The 17,716-nt window shown below is 37.1% G+C and overlaps 1 long non-coding RNA gene and 1 pseudogene across 1 annotated transcript; one reads left to right on the plus strand and one right to left on the minus strand.

The window, feature by feature from the left end:
• The first annotated feature begins 2,328 nt into the window (after window positions 1–2,328).
• Window positions 2,329–3,967, plus strand: LOC139197578 (uncharacterized). Its single transcript, XR_011583063.1, has 2 exons — window positions 2,329–2,550; window positions 2,877–3,967. It is a non-coding gene; the product is annotated as an uncharacterized lncRNA (long non-coding RNA).
• A 5,715-nt stretch (window positions 3,968–9,682) lies between these two features.
• Window positions 9,683–15,340, minus strand: LOC103438847 (receptor-like protein 35; annotated as a pseudogene).
• Between the last annotated feature and the right edge of the window lie 2,376 nt (window positions 15,341–17,716).

Below are 17,716 nucleotides of genomic sequence, written 5' to 3' on the forward strand. Positions count from 1 at the left end.
TTCATGTCTTCCCTCTTGTCTTTGTATCATTCTTGTTTTTGTTTTTAGAAGGGTAAGGTTTATGTCCCCCTTTGATCAGGTGTAACTTATTTTTTAATTATCAATAAAATTACCATCATATCGTCAAGATTTCTCAAAAATAAATAAAATTACTTAATCATTCAGATTGGGTCTGGGCATGAAAATGACTATCAAAATTTCTAAAGGAAAGCAACTATTTAAAGGTAAGTCACTGGAGGATCTTGTCGTTGAATGTTAAAAGTCCATCATCTTGAGATTGACACGTGCAAAGATCGAAGCCCCTTGAAGAAACATGCGATTGATTTTTGTGAAGCGTACACACGAAATGGAAGCATCCGTCATCATTACAGTTGATTTTGCACAATTTTAGAGGTTGAGTGATAGAAATTGAAGCCACTCAACTACCCCATTTTAACACCGTGTCAGATGAACACGGGAAGATAGAAGACCAAACGGTATGTATACAAGTTTACTCCGAAAGATATGGCCTTTGGGTAACAATCCATCCTCAAAGGGAATAAGTTGCCTCTTAGATGCATAGTTAGGAGCAATTATGGACCATGATTTTCTAGAGTCGGAGTAAGGCTGATCCGAATACAGATACTTCAGAAGTCTGGTTATGGACTTACCAGCTTCCAGCGAAGTTGGATCAGACGAAGCAGCGGTGCCATCATCGCTTTATTTCGGGACAATAGGCGGAGTCCTAGTGACTCTACTAGACAACCATGCTTGTTCCGCAAGATACACGATCTAATCTGCATATGGACACAATCAAATTCTTTAAGTCTTGGAGTTCCTACAATCTAGGAATTGGCATGCGCATTAAGTAACTTCTAAGAGGGTGCAATATCTACTCCTAGATATCCTTTAAGATTCTCCTCGCTTAGAACAAGGATTATATCCTACAAAGGTCTCTCTCCCCACGGTATAAATACACCTGTCTAGGGTTCATCTATGGTAACACAATCTAATCACTTGAATTCTCTTGCCCAATGCTTGAGTCTTAAAACTATTCGCTAACTTGACCGTCAGAGAGTCTTTGGACGGCACACATTTCCTCCCCCCGGCCCTCGATCATAGGCTTGCTCACAATTGTTTATTGTTTTGTAGGTAGTCGAGTTCGATCACTTCCTCGACACACGGCGCTGAGAGAATTTAGTCCCAACAAGTACCTTGGATTTCAAGTTTTCTGGAAAAGTTCATTTGACTTATTCTTAGTTTAGCTAGTGGGCTTAGCTACAATGCATAGCTAAGGTTATAACATCTCATGACTTGTATTTTGTCACCTGTCTTTTCTTTTAAGTTGTATGGTAAACCATGTGCATCTCACCAAAGTATTTTTTGCCTATTGGCTCGTGTAAGCCATGTGAGTTTACAATGGTCACTTTGTCATCTCTTGTAATTCACTCTTCATGTGTGAGTGAGATCATCAAATCCAATACAGCACAAAGGAGCAACGACTCCTCCTGATCTCTGCGATTCTCTCTCTCTCTCTCTCTCTCTCTCTCTCTTCATTCCCTTTGAAACAATTCTCAGATTCAAAGGTTTAAACCTACAAATACTAACATGAATTACATAGTATAACAGCTCAAATTCGGCAAACTGGCCAAGCACTCTAAAATCTATAATTTAGATCCTATTTTGCATCCCAACCTTGTATCAGTTAGGAGTCGGAACAACCATCTTTTCGGCTCACATGGCAAAGCTTTTCCAAGCGAATATTTGAATCAGACTCCACATTTAAACAAATCAACCAAAAGTGGTTTTTTGAAGGCGGATGGATACTTGCGAGCAATATTCGATATTTGACTTTACTACAAAGGGGTTGTGGGTGCTCCTTTCACAGCTGGACTTCACCATCAATCATTTCAGCTTTTATACGTACGTCTTTGATCAAATATTGGTTTACCATATATGATCCCAAAGGGAAGAAAACATGTCTTTATTTCTTATCTTTATAACGATAATTTAGTTATAAACAATATTTGAGGCAGTAGTTCTAACTTCTAACAATAATCTTTCATCTCTATTACCTCTAATATTAGAAAGCCAGAAGCACATTTTGGTGTCTCAAGGCTTCACAAAAAATAATTGAACTAAAAAGCCTCTTAAAAAAAAAAAAAACTAAAACTAACTGAATTTCATACATAAAAAACACAAGGGCAATTTTTTTTTTCAGAAAATAAAATATTTAAAAACACACTTAGAAATTTAAAATTGTTTAAAAAAAACTCAAAAAAATAATAATATATTAACGTTGGTTTAGGATCACCATGTTCAATTCAGTTTTGCTACTGCTATCAACATGTTGCCATGTGGTTTTAAGACTCCAACGTGGGACAAAATGAGTAGAACCAATGTCTGATCACCTTGATCTCGATCTCGACTCGACCTCTCCAAGTACGTCTTCCCGATTCATCGATTCTTCTTTTTTCAATTGTTTCGATTTTTTGCTTTGCCATTTGTTGATGGAGGTTTGCGATTCTGAATGCGGTGAAATTTGTAGTGATATAAAAGGAATTATGTCAGGTAATCAAAACTTTTGCCCACTAAGGTATGTGCTTTAGCTTTTGCAATTTGCATTTTTGTGCTTGGATTATTAGATTTTTTGACATACAAATCTATTTTTTAATAGTCGAAAGGCCTAAATGTGTGGGTTCGGTTGCCTCAAATTGTTATTGGTACAGGTACAATTCGATATGGAATTTGCTAAAAGAAGGGAATCAATTTTTAGACATGTGAATTGGAATTTACAAACTTATGCCCAATTCAAGCACAAGAGACAGATTGATGTATATGATGACATTTTGAAGTGTTAATTCTTTCTATTTATGATGCTTCACTTTGTTTTACAGCGTGTGGTTAGCTCTTACTAATGTGTATCAGTGCATGAGTTCCCCTTACTTAGCAACAAGGATGTACCTTAGTTTTTCAGGGAGTTGTAGCCTCAAGGTTATCTTTTCTCTCTCTGGATCTCTCTTCTTTAATCATTGACTCATATTCCTCAAGGTAATGAAGTTAATTTGGTCTTCACTGTTCTGTGTTTTCTTTGGTTAATTTTTTTACTCACTCACTCTCTTCTTTTTTCTCTCTTTGTCCAACTAGAAGAGTTTAGTATAAAACGAAGCCGCCACCGACTTTTTTCTTTTTGCTCTTACGTTTTGGCTTGCAGATAGCCTTATGTGGAATAGTTGAAAGATCAAACGGGTTGCAAAAGAAGTTTTCCCATCAATGGCTCTCCTTGGACAAAAATAATAACATTTAGGAACAATTCTAGGTTAGCATACTCACTTTATACCTCGAATCTTGCCACTTGCCACGCGGGATTAACTTCAAGGTGTGGAATAACCAAATGGGCATTCAAAATTTTAGCAACAACAATTGCATCAAAAAACCTTTTGATGAAAAAAAAAAGACCAATTACAATAAATTAGACAATCTCATTTTGCACACCAACAACTTGCTTTGTTGATCCACATGCTACACAAATTCAAAACAATATAGACTTTGATTTACTGGTTGAATTATGAATTGATGTTATATTATGGACAAATGTCCTCACACTACATGAATATTAGAGTGAAAAGTAGCGGTGCTATTAAATGTATCTTTATCCTCTAACCTCACAACATTAACATAAATGGTAATGTACGAATATGTGACATGAATTTTTATTATTGATCACTTTCATATGTTACTTAACTATTATAGTAATTTTCCTCTCATGTTGTCTTTTCTTTTGTCAAATAAATTATATTGTGTCCATTTTTTTTAAATGTAGGAATCCAAAAGAATTTAAAGTGGACTTCAACAGATCAAGTATGTAGGGAAATGATAGGAGCAACATATCAGAGATCGTCACCTTATCTGCGTTATTCCTTTTTTGTATTGATTAAAATTTTAGTGTGTTTCAATTACTGGTTCAATTTATATTTTGTTTATATTAGTACGGTTCATTTGCCTTTACAAAAACAAAATTAAAACATTTTTCCACTCGAACCAAATGTGGAAGGGGAAAAAAACTCTGACCGCTGCGTGTAGCGCGTCGTGATGTAAAAAAGCCTTTCGCACGCTCAAGGCGGGTGCATAAAGGCTAGTGTTAATTAATGCATAAGTTCCTAACACTTGCAACTAAAATAATAAAAGATAAGGAGTTCTTATTTAAATTAATAAATAATTTCATGTTTAGGCATCTAATTTCTTCTTCAACTTCATGTTTTGGCTTCTCATCATCATATTATTGTGGCCTTTGAGTTTTTATTGGGATCGCTTTGAACCACTTTAGCTTTCTAGCTGCTGGCATCAGTGTAATGACACGTTTATGAGTTTATTCAATCAAATTTGAGTAAATTGTACAAATGGTCGCTCAACTTTAATCAAATTGGAGCAATGGTCCCTCAACTAAAAATCCATTACCTTTGGTCCCTCAACTTATCAAAACGTGCAGCTATGGTCCCTCAACTAAAAATCTATTACCATTGGTCCCTGAACTTTAATTCAAGTGGAGAAATTGTCCTTTAACTTTAACCCAATTGTAGCAATGGTCATTCCAATATAACTCGTTTTGACAAATTTTTTGACATAGTTGATGAAAAGAACCATAATTATACAATTTGATGAGTTAAGGGACCCTAATTATATAAATGGTCATTCCAACATAGCTTATTTTGACAAAATTTTGACAAAATTGATGAAAAGGACTATAGCTACACATTTTGATAAGTTGAGGGACCAATGGTAATGGATTTTTAGTTGAGGGACCATTGCTCCAATTTGATTAAAGTTGAGGGACCATTTGTACAATTTACTCATCAAATTTATCTTCTGACAGAAAAAGAAAAAACTAAAGTTAATAAATACAACTGACTTAATCCTAATGTTGAAAATATTTTGTATTCTTAATAAAAAGATGAAAATATTTTGGATAACCATGACTTGGCACTAGTTGTTTCTTTTTTTTTTAAAGAGAAAAAATAAATAAAAAGATGAAAACATTTTGTAAACGCAAACAAATTACCAAAAGAATAAGTTTGTCTCACTAGATATGATGCGACAAAACTTTAGTCCACAAATCATCTCCATAGTGTAAAGTGGCAGGTTTGTAACAATATTAACCCTAACCATACCTCACAATTTTTATTTGATGACACTAGCATACCTTGATGTTTTCCGTGTGGGTAATGTTAGAGAAACTAAATTTGTAAACTAAATGATATGTCACTAATAGGAATGGGCGCATATATTAACGTTTAAGTAATAAACCAATCATCAACTTCCATGTCCCTTAGTTTCCAAATTTTTGTCTACAAATTTAATCTCCCTAGTATTACCCTTTCCGTGTTCACACAAATCCCTTGAGGTTTATAATAATACCCCTTGAAGTTTCATATTGTTTCCATGAAGCCCCTTCCGTGAAAATTTCATCCAAAAATGGATTATATCATTAAATAATTTCCGTGGGGGGCGTTGTTGATGTGCTGAGTAGGGTTGATAAACTCGGGGTTCCGCCATTGAAGCTGTTTGATGGGTACGCTATGGAGTTGCTGGGGAGACAGTCGCCGGCTTTTGAAATGTAGGCAAGTGCAGGAACTTGTCGAGCTCATGGAAGTTCTTCAAGGTAATTTTCAAATTGTTTCTTGATTAATTTGTTTAATTTATTGAAGTATAAACCTGCATTGGTTTAATAATTAATCCAGTCATGGTGTTATGTTCAAAGATTTCAAACTGTTAGAGAAATGGTTAAGTACCGAACTTTTGGAATTCATTGGCATATAATACTTTACAATTGTAAGTCGTATTCGTAATGTGTTTTGTTGCTTCTAAATGCTGGATTTAGAAAAATGAGCGGTCGAAAATGTTGAAATCCTTGTCATGAGTTAGTTGCAATGTGAATGGGAAGGGAAGAATCAATGTTTCATGAGAATTTCAGTCTTGGAAGAATGAGCATGTGATGAGCCATGGTTGATAACTTGAGACTGTTTGGGTTGTGATCATCTGTTTGGTGATAATTGTTTTGTTCCACTCTACCTTTCATTACTGCAACTGCCGATGGGCCGAAGCACATTGAGACAACCCTTACAAGGGCGAAGTTTGTGAAGTTATTGGTTCTTTTTATTTTTATATTTTTTTACGCGACATTTTATGTGGAGAAGATCTTAAGACCTCGGATAGCTATGTATTGCAGTATGTGGTGGAGCTTCAGGTCTTGTAATTTTCTAAAACATGTATGTGTTGCTGCAATGCAGTTTATGAATTACAACAAAAATAAAAAATAAAAAAAAAGAGTTGGACCCCGTAGACCCGTCCCGAATCGGCCCGTTTTAAACGGGCCGGGTTAGGTCCGGTTCCAAAACTCAAAATCCCTCTAGCCGGCCCCGCCTGTCTCGTCCCATTACTGTTTAAAACGGGTAAGGTCCGGTTCTTTCAAAATTAGGCCCGGCCCGGCCCGACTACTCACTAGGCCACCCGCCTGACCCCACAACATTTGGTAGGCAAGAAACTCTAGCAATTGCTAGGTGGGTACCTTGAGAGGTGTCGAACCCCAGACCACTTGGTAGCAAACCAATGGCCTGACCATTAGACTAAACACTCTTAGGTCCTCGATGGTTAATTTGCAATTATGGATACGGTTAATTTTCTTGGTTATGAAGATGGATACAACATTTCCGTCCCCCAACTGAACCGTGTCATCCCTATGTACGTAAGAAAATATGCAAAAACATTAGTGTACCAAAAACTTTACCAAAATATTTTCTTTATTGTATAAGATACTTATAAAAAATTGGTGATGGTAAATGCCAACAAATAAAGCTAATTGATTTGAATTTCAAATGGTATTAAAATTTACAATATTTTACATAAAATGTAATTCTAGACACTATAAAATAAAAATAAAATAAATATAAAAAAGAGACATTAAATGCAAATGCTAGATTAAATATAATCTAAGGACTAAAATCAATTTTTAATCTTGTATAAGACATTTTTCTAAATTTCATCTTATTTAAGGATTAAAATCTAGTTTTCTAAACAAATTATATACTCTGTCATTTATTGTTTTAGTCAATTAAAAGGTCGAGATTATTGTAACTCAAGCAGTTAAGAACGTTATTCTATATGCAAACCATGTATCAAAAAAGAAAAATATAGGGTTTTTTAGTGTTGTATAATGCAATTTGTGCTGCTTAAGAAAGATGAATGCAAATTTGTGCCGAAAAGCAATTATTTATTTGATTACTTCTAGTGCTAAACATGATAATTCACAATTTCTGGTATCTTTAATAGTTTTGAACTATTCTAATTTTGAAATGACGTTATCATGCCACTTAGTCACTACAGGAAATGTTTAGTTGTTAAGCTAATGCTGGGTTATGCCAGTTGGCAAAGGGATAATACCCGCCCTTTGCGTCCAAGTTCAAATAGCTTGTGCAATTTGGGGATGATCGGAGATAGTCGGAAACTCAAGTTTCCGTTCACCGAAACTGTAGCACGTGGTGGTGCGTGGGGGACTTTTGCAAATTGGATTTTTGGATAGCGAGACTTCCTCAATGTTCTGGATATGGTTCCAAGGTCCGTTTGTTGATCATTATACAACAATTCGATTACTTTGATTTAAAGGAAATCGTACCACCATTTGAATTTCGTGGTTGATAGCGATCCAACCGTTAGATCGCTATGAAATTTTAATATTTATCATGCGTAATATATGAGGACCCTAGAGAATTACGGATCGAAAATCCGATGTACGGATCGTCTTAGATTGTGGACTCTTGTACGGTAGTCGATAATCCGAGTGTTGGATCGTCATCAAATTTTAGTATGTTATTGTACGTATTAGTTAAGGACCTTAGGAATCTATGGATCTGAAATTCGATATACGGATTTTCTAGATTGAAGGAAATCATAAATTATTGACCTTTGTAGTAGAAGAAGATCTGACCGTTCGATCATTATGACTTATAATATGTTGTTGTAGGTATCATTTGAGAACCTTAGAAATTTACAAATAAAAAATCTAACATTCGGATCTTCCCGAATTGAATTTGTAAGTTTGTAGAGTTTATTAAAAAATAAAAATAAAAGACTAAATGTGACATGGAGGACTGTTAGGTTTTAATCTTATATACAGTATTATTGCAAAAATTAACTTGTTTAAAGATTAAAATAATGTTCTTTTATTTATCAAATCATTTCCTAGGCTTGAAGAATTTCAAAGTTGAACAAAACTACAAGTTGCTCCTTTAGACAAAGATTTAGGATTTGAGCTAGTGTATGCGTATGACTCTCTATGAACTTGCTCCTAGAAGTTCTTCCGGTTTTTTACCCAATTAAATAGGGGTTTTCTGGCACAAACTCGTGTGTGAATTTTGTTTTTATGGACCCTTATTTGTTGTTGTGTGAACGAACTTCATGTATGATTGTTTGAACCTTGGATTGCATCTAATACATATTAGATAACTCAAATATTTCATATGTGAGTTACTGTGTTTTTGCTTGACTTAGGGCTGGGTTCGGTTTAAATCAGTTCGGTTTTTTGCCAAAACCGAAACCAAACCGAAATTTCGGTTTGATTCGGTTCGGTTTTAATTGGTTTCGGTTTTTTTTCGGTTCTTCATTTTTGCCTTGAATGGTTGTGGATATGATGTAACCGGTCGGATCCATACTATCTACAATGGGAGCAGAAATTTCCTGCACAACACATAAAGTTAAAGACTTTGAAGTAAACAAATTTACCACAAAATATATAGAAGTCACCATTAGAGCCACCATAAGCATGCAAACACACACCACGGATCACCAAAAAAACCCAAAAGCTTCATGAAATGAAATCCCTAAAAGATCACCCAAAACATAAACAAATATTTTGCTATTTTTTCACAGATCGGTAGTACATGATGCAAGTGTGATGCAAATTGAAAACTTCCAAATTTAACCCAACTTACACAAAACCTTCCGACTTTAATTGAACCCAGTTGATTCACATCACTGTGATCTGAGCTAAAACTGGAGGTACCCTAAAAAAAACCTTGAATTTGAAGAACCCAAGCTCATACCAAAATCCAGATGAGAGAGAGAGAGAGAGAGATTGAGGAAGGAAAGAGAGAGAGAGTGAGGAAGGAAAGGCAGAGAGGAAGTAGCGGAGGGGGGGGGTGGGAGAGAGAGAATGTTTGAGAAAAAGTGAAAGTTGAATTGGAGTGAGACGGCTAGGGTTTGTAGAGTCAAGAAATTTTATAAGGCATTAAATATTAGAAACTATAACTAAGTTGCTAGTACAATTATAACAACACAAAGCTTGCAATCAAGTTGGCTTGAAGTAACTACACCCAACTCTAGGTCAGAGGTTCTAACCTTGGCGCTAGTATGTTTTTTATTATTTATATATGATTTTTTTTTGGTTCGGTTCGGTTTGACAGTTTCAGTTCGGTTTGGTTTTCGATTTTTTGAACCCACCCCTAGCTTGACTAGCATCTTTGGCAGTTGAACTGTTTCTAATATCTATCTGTTGTTAAATTTGGGTATACTTCCGATAGAATTATGAATTCTTAATCTATTATTCCATACATAGCAAACGATTCTGCCCGGTACCAGTTACACTTCATCTGACAGTGCAATGTCGCCTCTCAGCTGGGTTTGTACCTTTTTGGGGAACTAATATACCATATTACAAAAGGTAGACATAACATTAAAAAGGAGTACAAAGAAAAACAAGCAAAAAACAACATCAAACACATAACCTTAGAGTGGACTTATGAATCTCCTATCATCAGCTTGATGGTTTTAACAATCTCAACAAACCATTCATGCTTCTTTGTGATCACCACATCAGAAAGAACAACTCCCACTACCAACTCACTTCCGAGACCCGCCAAAACAAATTTTCAATCAAATTCAAACGAGCCTGCATCATGTTCTTCGGTTTTTGAAGGCGACAGGCGAGGAGCCTTAGGATCTCCGCATTTCTTTGGCAAAGGATCACCACACAATCCAGGGTTTCCTTCATATGAACTGCTACCAAATGAAATAAGTTGGGTTCCATGCGGTATTGGACCTGTCATATTGTTGTTAGAGACAATGAATATTGCATGGAATGTAAGCTGCGTGAGGCTTTGAGGGATTTGTCCTGAAAGCTTGTTTTGTGAAACGTCAAGTGATTCAAGCCATCTTAAATTCCCGAAAGATGATGGGATGGGACCAGTTAGGAGGTTACCAGATATATTGAATGAGATCAACCCCTCTAGGTTCCCAATAAATTCAGAAATCCTCCCTTCAAATTTGTTGCTTGAGATGTCAATCACTGAAAGGGCTTCTTGAATCTTCGCATAATATCTTTCCACACTTTTGCTAGTTATCGTGATTGAGTAAAATGTACTAAAGATTAGCTGAAGACTAGGAGCATCGATACCTGTGTCCACTTTCATATATATTTTGACTGGTTTCGAGTGACACCCCTCATGACATTCCCGGAAAAGATGTTTTGAGATGGAAACTTGCCTCTGAAACTATTAAAAGATAGATCCATAATTCGCAACTCAGGGAAATATTCAACATTGTCCTGATCAGGTTCCTCTATCAGACCATAGAACGCGTTGTGGTGCATTGCCAAAAGTTTTAACTCTGGAAGAGCCCCCAACCAAATGGGAAAAACATCGCTGAATTTATTGTATGACAGATCAATAAACTCAAGTGTCGTGCAGTTCCCCAACGACCTTGGTAGTTCCCCTCGCAATTGGTTATGACTAACATCAATCAACCTCAGACTGCTTGTGCTGGTGTATATTTCAGGAAGAAAGCCGCTGAAAAAGTTATTTCCAAGAAATAAAACTCGCAGATCAACGCTGAAGTTTCCGAGACAGGGGGGAAGCATTCCACTCATATTGTTGTTGGAGAGATCAAGGTGCTGAAGAGAAGTCAGACTGCAGATCAAGGGTGAAATCGTTCCATTTAGATTGTTGTTTGAAACACAATAGTGAACTGTGTGTGGTAGAGGCATCGGTAGCGGCCCATGTAGCAGGTTATTCCGGAGCCCTAAAACTTGTAGGTTTACCCAAGGAAAGGCATATGAAGGCTGGACAATGCTTGAAAGGAAGTTGAAAGAAATGTCCATGTACGTCAAAGTCTTTGTGCTTGTGTTCAACATCCATTTTGGTACTTCATGCAAATGGTTGAAGGAAAGGTCTAAGTACACCAACGTTTCTTGATACCGCAGGAAACTTAGGTACTTTCTTGTGTTGCACGAACCCAATCCTAGAAAGTTTAACTTTGGAAGTAGGCTTGCATTCGTACTTTCTGTTTCTGTAAAAATGTGCAAATAGTTATAAGATCTTGTGAGCCCTTGTAACTTATGAAACATCATGTGGAACTCCACTGTACCAATCAGATTATTATTAGCTAGATCTAATGCCTCGAGATTGATTAGATTGGATAAGGAATTAGGAATTGGACCTGTTAACTGATTCGAAGACAAAAAAAGTTTTGTGAGGTGAGTGAGATTTCCTAGAGAAGGAATTGGACCGGTTAACTGATTAGAAAACAAAAAAAGTTTTGTGAGGTGGGTGAGATTTCCTAGAGAAAGAATTGGACCGGTTAACTGATTCGAAGACCGGGAAAGTGCCGTGAGGTGGATGAGATTTCCTAGAGAAGGAATTGGACCTGTTAATTGATTCGAAGACAGAGAAAGTGCTGTGAGACGGGTGAGATTTCCTAGAGAAGGAATTGGACCGGTTAACTGATTCGAAGACAGAGAAAGTTCTGTGAGGTGGGTGAGATTTCCTAGAGAAGGAATTTGACATGTTAACTGATTTGAAGACAAATCAAGGGACGACAATTTGGCCAACTGTGAAATTTGAGAAGGAATTGGACCGGTTAAATGATTCAAAGACAGATTAACATACATGAGCCCCGGGAAATTCCTAATGCTAGTAGGAATTCGAGAGGAGCTGAAGTTGTTCTCAGCGAGGTTCAGCACTTGAAGCTGAACAAGCCGGAAAAGGCTGCTGTTGGAGTTGATAGAGCCCAGGAGACAGCTGCTACTAAGATCAAGGCCAATAACATGACCCGTCCACTCATCACACACAATGCCATCCCATGCACAGCAGTTGCCATTTCGTCCATCAGCTAGTTTCCATTGCAAAACCTTTGTATAAGCGTCATCAGAATTCGAGGCAGATCTGTTAATGATGAAGCTTCCCTTGAATTGCAGCAAGGCAGACCTCTCCTCCTCACGACAAGATTGCTGCAATGAGGAAAATGATGAGCTAACAACCATGAGATGAAACAACACAACTTTGGAAAGTATATCACACATATTGGACACAAACAAACACCGGGGCGATCCCATTGTGTTTTGTTCTGCACTCTTTGATATTAGCAATTTAGCATAGGAGTGAAGTTGTGAGAGATGAGGTTGTGAGAGAGGTTTTTTATAGACCGGTGGTAGGGGTTCCGCACCTTAGTGTGTAAAACTTTTCTAATATGAAATGTGTATCACGATTAGTAGGGTTCCATTGTATTTCAACTATCTACTATGTTGAGAAAAAAAAATTTGGGGATTTTGTTGTTTGTTTGATTTTGCGGCTGCACCTAGCTTGTGCCCTAGAATGCCTACGTACCCTTTATGAGGTATCAAGCCACTCATAGTTCACGGATGATTTGGTTTGAGATTTTTCAATGGGTGAATGACCCACTGAAAAAAGAAAAAAAGCAAAAAGATTTTGTGTTTGGTTTATTTGAATTTGTTTGAGTGAATTTGGTTAAATGAAACCAGAGATTCGATTTGAACTTGTGGTGAATTTGGTTGAATGAACCAAGGATCCAATGGATCTTGTCGTACTACAAAATAAAAAAACAGTACGACTAGGTTGACGTATTGCTATAATTTGAAATAACCACCAAGGATATTATTGGTTTATCCTATATCCACTTCAAATTCTTTTATGAGAGTTTGCCCAAAAGCTTTTCGTGGTTTTCTACCACTTTTATCGTCATATAGAACTAATGGGCATTTGCGTTGAAAGACTTTGCTTTCGAGACCTCCGTTACCATAACATGATTCGAGAGAGGTGTTTTTTTATTTTTTATTTTTTTTATTCACTTTAGAACAAGTCTGTCACAATATAATCTCTTGAAGTTTTGTAATCGTTTCGGCATTCTTATTAGTTTAATAATATTCTTATTTTGTAGTCTAGTACTCTGATATTTAAATAGAGGACCATGGGTTTAATCTGTTGCATTCCTCGTTTACATTTTTCTTTGCTTGTGATCGGATATAAACAAGGGGATATGTGTGGGATTTAGCAGTTTTATACTAATTCATCGATAAATAAAATTTGGCCAAATCGGATAAATAGTCATCGTGGTTATAAGATATTCGGATGATAGATCTTGTAGTAAAAAATTCGGATTTAAACCCTCGTGGTAAAGTTTACTCAGATTTATGCCCCAGAACTTAACTTCCGACATTTTCCGTTAACCTACACGTGAGGGATCCAAAAGTAGATAGTATGCAATAACTGGGATCCCAAATTTACGAATCCTAAACACGCTTTTTGTGCAATTTTCCAGTAACCAAAAAGCATAAAAATCACAAATCAAGAATCATCAAACCAAATTTCATGTGAACCCTGAATCCTAATCAAGAATCATTAGATTAAATATCCAAACAATCAGCCAGATCCCAATGCAACAAAACAAATTCCAAGAAAGGGGATCGAGAACAGAAACCGTAAGAACATATAAATCAAGAACCCTCATGGATTTTTTTATTTTTTTTTCCATTTTTTTTTTACAATTAACAAGTAACCAAACAAATTTGAGAACCCAAAATTAAGAATCACCCAACCAAACTTCAGATTCATAATATATTTTCTCAGCATCCAAACAGAGGATAATGCAACACATGAAGAAATAAAGACGCAAATGAAGAAAAGAAAGGGGATTGAGAAAACAGACGATGGTGGGTTTGAACTCCTTGAGCTTCTGCAGCTTCTTCAACTCCATCTGAAGCTTGTCTTGCTCTCGGCCCTTCATTGCGAGATCTTCCTCCTTGGTCTTCAAGATCTCATCCTTCTCCTTCAGGAGCTCCAAGGTTTTCTCCTTCTCGAGCTTCATCGCTTGCAGCTTCTCTTGCATTTCTTCGAGTTCTTTCTCGAATGACTACGGTTGGGTCTTCTTCTGCTTGACCTGTTTCTTAGAAGCCGCAACTTTGGCCGACTTCTTGGGGGAGGTTCGAGTCTGAGAGAGGCTTGCTTGGTTCTCCTTCGTTGGGTTGGAGTCCGATGGTGTTTGGATCGGGCTTGGAGCGGCGTCAGAGACCTTTCCTGCGAGGATATTGGCTGCATTTCCAGATGGGTTTTTGTCCTTGAGTGCCCTTCGGATGGCCCTTGGCTTCCTGTTGGGCATTTCGGCGATTGCGGTGTCATCCATGGCAGAGAGAGAGAGAGGTCAGAGGTCGGCGATTGCGGGATCCCAGCTATTCCATACAATCTACTTTTGGATCCCTCACGTGCAGGCTAACGGAAAAGGACGAAAGTTAAGTTTTGGGGTTGAAATCCGAATAGACTTTACCACGAGGGTTCAAATCCGAATGTTTTTACTACATGGTCTATCATCTGAATACCTTTAAGACCACGAGGACTATTTATCCAATTTAGCCATAAAATTTTGATGGATATTTTGGATAAACCACCAATTAAACTTTGAGTTTTGAGCCTCTTCCCCCTTTATCTTGCGTCTCATCTCTTCTTGGAATGGGACTCTGGTCCGTGTGAATTAACCCTACGATGACTCCATAGATAGGATCTGACAATTGACTTGACTTGGCTGCTTCTTTGCTCCTCTGTGTGCAACTTCAGAATTCTTGTGTTCACTTCTATAAAAAGCACTTTAGTTAGTCATCTTCATCCATTAGCTGACATGTAACTACTACAAAATGAAGACATCTTTTCCTTCACGATTAAAGGTTTTACACGGCATGTTTTCTTTAAACATAGCTGCACCTGCACCATCTTTCAAACATGGCTGCTGCTTTTGACATTAATATAGTTAAGCATAGCTGCTGTGTAGCATCCTTGGATTCCTTGCATAGATGTTGCCTTAGGAGACGATTTGAGGAGGAGGGACCAACGAGTTCTTGTTGGCTTCTGCTTTCTCTGTTTCCTTTTGAATTTCAGAAAAGCCTTTTCCACGGGGTTAGAATCCCACTCCAAACCTTTTACCTTTTCTTTAAAATTCAATTAACTATTTTGGAATCACATACACATGCATCTTTTTGGGATGGATGAGTTTCACCTTTCCAAGAGTTTTAATGCTTTTAACAACCTTGGCAGCACATCTGTGAAATCTCATCCCCGGAATTTCATTATTTAAGTACGTATCTCCTTTTTTTTTTTTTTTTCTAATTTTGTATTTTGTATTTATGTTATTTTTATTTTTATTTCTGTTAATTTTAGAATTTGAATCGTATAGTTATAAGGTATGATTTTTCGTAATTAATCTTTTAATATATGTATACGTTTCGAGATCACAATTAATGTTTTTGAACAAAGCTTGATTCCACGAACGCATAGCTGAAAGGGGTTTGTGAATCGAAGTTATGTTGAAGTCATTTATTGGGAAGGATCCATGAGAGAGGGGATAGCCCCATTTATTGGGGGAAAGAACCAATGAGAAGGGGGAGAGAAGGCCCAGTTGGCGAATCCCACACATGACCCGCGTGCCTGGTCTCTAATCCGGTTCCTACACCAAATTTTTCGATTCCACTCAGCGGCTTCCCATCTTGCAATTCCATATCAACTCGAGTCGATTTGGTCCTGGTTTCATGATGCACAGAGTCGTTAGGGTTCGCAAGCGCACCGCGAGTATCTCACCGTTGCCGTGACTTTCGTCATCGTCCCTCACCATAATCTAACTCCTCTCGACATTAGGAGCAAGATCCAAGCAAGGATCGAAGCATTGGAGGTCGGGTGACGTTGAATCCACGATCACCTATTTCTAGGGTTTTCGGTGAACCATGTCGAAATTCAGGTGTTTTATGACTGAATTGGACCTGAGTCTAGGTATGAAAATTCATCCTTGTGACTTGTTCTACCAGCTTGTGCAATTTGGGGACGATCGAAGATAGTCAGGAACTCAGGTTTCCGCTCATCGAAATTGCCGCGAGATTGATAATCCTAGTTGTCATATGTATCCGTTGTATAGTCTGGAATCTAGTGAATCATGCTTGTCGAGTTCTAGAAACTGAATAGTTCTGAATCTCTATTTGTCTGCTAGAAAGTGCCATGAGGATTGTCGGATTTTAGAAAAAAAGGTGAATTACGAATAGCTTGATCGCATCTGAGAGTACGTAGACAGTCTAACAAGAAAGTTAGATGCAACCATGTGATAAAAGAAATGTTACTACATTATTGATTCATTGAGTTGCATTTGGACATGTCTCGGCGATGAGGCATGAAAGATGGAACAATTCTATAATGATACCATGTGTCGATCCTGAACGTATCTTGAAATCGTGGCGTGACAATTTTAATGGTATTAGAGCTTAAGTATTAGATTCTAGAACTAGACCTTGTTTTAATGCTGCAAATTGTGTCATGAGATTGGCATATAGCGCTATTACTTGTATGTAGAGAGAAAGACTTTTCATTCAATCATGGATATTGATTATGGTAAATTGATTCGTGTTTATACTGTCGAGTTCTTATTCCACGTGACATTTATTGTGTTGCGAGGACTCATAATTCTGTTGCTGAAATGATTATGAATATGTTGTGAACTGAAATTCAGAATAATTAAATTGGATAATAGTGGGCTCTGCGAATGGTTTCAAAAGAAGGTACTAAAAAATTCGAGGATAATTTTTTGTAGGGAGCATTTTTGCTCACCATCCTATTTATCACCGTTAGATGAATTTGAATTTCGAGATTTGTGTAGTTGATAAGCATAAATCTCAAAATTCAAACTTATCTAATGATAATAAATATAAGGGAACTTTAACGAAAAGCACCCGGTACTGTTCACTTTAACGAAAAACCACATTTTTACACTAAAAAGTCAATCATGGTACTATTCACTTTACCCTTTATTTTGTCCTTATCATTAAAACTCAAAGTTTTCAAGCCCTTTTCATTAGTTTTCCTTAAATATAATGGTGAGCATACACCACATAAATGGTGATGAGCAAAAATGCACTCTTTTTTGTAAGGGGGAAGGATGTGAAATCCCGTCTATAAAATTTCATATTTAATTACGTATCTTTTTTTTTTAATTTCATATTTTGTATGTACATTATTCTTATTTTAATTTTAAAATTTGAATCGTATAATTACAACGAATGAATTTTTGTAATTAATCTTTTAAACTCTGTAGGCATTTTAAGGTCACAATTAATGTTTTTGAATAGACCTCGATCCCACGAGCTCATAGCCGAAAGCCGTTCGCGAACCGAAACTATAACGAAGAATTTACAAGCAATGGAAGTCAGACATAAAATAATTTAGGAGTTTTTATAAAAGCACTTCCAGCGTTGGCTGGTGCTCGGGGGACAGGCAGCAAAAAGGGCCTGAGAGCCCGAGTTATTGGCTCCAGCGTGTGGGAGCCCAAGGGACAGGGCAGGCCAGAGTAACAGGCATGTCACGAATTGCCAGCCTGAGAGCCCGAAGGCAACGTGACGTGGGCTGACGTCAGGGCGACGTCAGCCATA

Source organism: Malus domestica, chromosome 07, assembly GCF_042453785.1.
Source record: "Malus domestica chromosome 07, GDT2T_hap1".
NCBI lineage: Eukaryota > Viridiplantae > Streptophyta > Magnoliopsida > Rosales > Rosaceae > Malus > Malus domestica.